Raw genomic sequence first — 2,112 nt, 5'->3', positions numbered from 1 at the left:
CTGCAGCAGCTAGAGCAGTAGGACCAATGGCAGCTGGGCAGAAGCTTGGGAGCTGCATTTTAATCCTATGTGGGCTGAAGTGCTGCCAGTTGGAGACAACCCTGCTGTAGGCTATTATATAAAACCTGGACACCATGGATGGTACCATTGCTATCATGTGAGTCCTACTCAGTTACGTACCTATACTAAGATGAGGTCATCACCTCTGGATCTTGAATGGATGGAGGCACCTAAACTTACCAACACACTGGTGTTCAGACAAACCTGTTTCTGTATTTCTTGTTAGCTAGCTCTAGACAACTTGTTGCTAAGCATTTCAGTTCTCTGAACTGCTGCAGCCTATACTGTAGGTATAAATCAGGGTATATGGCTCAGGGGCTGGAGTCCAGCTGCAGGGGGTTAATGGATAATAGGCTGTCTGCTAAGGGGCATTGGGCCAGCTGACATGGATGATTGGCTGGCCCAGAGGAAGTTAAAAGCTCCCAGGGAGGGGAGCTGAAGGGGAGGGAAAGAGGAGCATGGTATGCTAAAGGAAAAAACAAAGAGCCTAGGATCTCCGTCTCCGTCTCCCAAACAGAGATTGCACTTTTCTTTGTTGTTCCACATTTGCTTCTGTTGCTGCTTGCTTTGTTTGCTGTGATGACAAACTTTCCATGTGTACAACAAATGGACTGAAAATTGGAACTAAGAGCTGACTGGCCTTTATGAAGATGCTGGCTCCTGGGTCTACCTCAGTGAATGGCAACCCACTACAAGGTATCTAAGAATTTTGATCTTGTCTGGATTTTGATCTTGGACTTCTTAATATAATCACTGGAAGAAGAGAGAGCCCAATTCAGGAAATGGATTTGTGACAGAGCTGAGTTCCACTTATGAAGTTCTAGCTGTAGGATTAGGTTCATAGGTGACATTCCATTTTCCAAACTCTATGCTGAACCCAAACACTTCTAATAATCTAATGAAAAAATAAATTTGACATGTGTGTCTTGTTACTGTTTACTTTAATTAAGAGTAATTGGTAAATATGAATAGTTATTTGTGTGAAATCAAGATACTTTTCATTTTGAAAAAGTCTTTAGTAGGATTCCCAAGCATCTCTTAGTGAGCACCTAAAAGTGAGAGCTCCCAACAACTCTTTAATAGTGTTTGTCATCTTTTTCTGTTGTGAGATGAAGCCAATATAAATTAAATTTCTCTAAACTATGTATCTAAATAAGTGTATGGTATGTTCATATTATACCAATTGCTTTAATGATAAATTTCCCTCACAAGGTGGAAGGGTTTGTTGACAGACAGAAACACAAGCTAACAATGGACTACTTTGACTTGCAAATGAAGGAGCATTTAATTATTCCAAATAGCATTCCCCAGTTAGGGTATGATCATTAAATCCATCATCCTTCAGTTTATATGCATGAAACATTTATCATGTCTTCCACAAACAGGAGTCAGTCATCTGAATATAGATTTTTGGACCATCCGTTTCATCACGGCATTTCATCGAAAGCCTAGAATTTCATTTATTTTCAGTTACAGAGATAAAGTGTTTGTAAACGATGTGATAAGACCATAAAGAAAAGTGAAGTGAAATTCAGCTCCATCCAAAGATGATAAATACAACACCTACTTTGAACACCAGGATTATTGCAGGAGAAAAATGAGATATCGGAAGTCAGCAGCTATGTTTAAGATAAGAACTTTTTTTTCCTGTGGATTTTTCATTAAATTCATGGCCCAATAAAGAATTCTCTGAATGATTCTATTTAAAAAAAAATAACTGTTATAGACATTAAGACAAAAACATATGGAAGACAACCAAAACTAAAGGAGAGTCAAAGTCATTTGAACTCCAGCTCTTCTGTTGTGGGATTGTTAAGGATTACTGAATTATTTTCAATTACTGAAAGCATGGCAGCATTTCACATGAATTAAAACAGAGAAGTGTAATCTTCAAGCAGTGATTCAAGATATCCAAACCAGAATTCTTTCAGCAAAATTCTCTGATCTTGCCTTATAGGGACTTTCTGTGGGGGTCCTGAAAGATCATTTTAAAACCTTCCTAGGGCCAGTCCATCGTTGCATACTATTACGGGCATTCTAGCAAGATATAGT

At 38.6% G+C, this 2,112-nt stretch overlaps 1 long non-coding RNA gene across 2 annotated transcripts; it reads left to right on the top strand.

Moving 5' to 3' along the window:
* The first annotated feature begins 559 nt into the window (after positions 1-559).
* On the top strand, positions 560-1,758 carry LOC109291271. Of its 2 annotated transcripts, none has more exons than XR_002095797.1 (2): positions 560-756; positions 1,531-1,758. It is a non-coding gene; the product is annotated as an uncharacterized LOC109291271 (long non-coding RNA). The 2 variants fall into 2 exon arrangements; XR_002095796.1 differs by having other exon boundaries at positions 1,446-1,758.
* The last annotated feature ends 354 nt before the right edge of the window (positions 1,759-2,112 follow it).

Source organism: Gavialis gangeticus, unplaced genomic scaffold (genome assembly GCF_001723915.1).
Source record: "Gavialis gangeticus isolate Ggan-Ray unplaced genomic scaffold, GavGan_comp1, whole genome shotgun sequence".
NCBI classification, from domain to species: Eukaryota; Metazoa; Chordata; order Crocodylia; family Gavialidae; genus Gavialis; species Gavialis gangeticus.
Note: the sequence above shows the minus strand (reverse complement) of the source record. Positions and strands in the feature narration are given on the sequence as shown.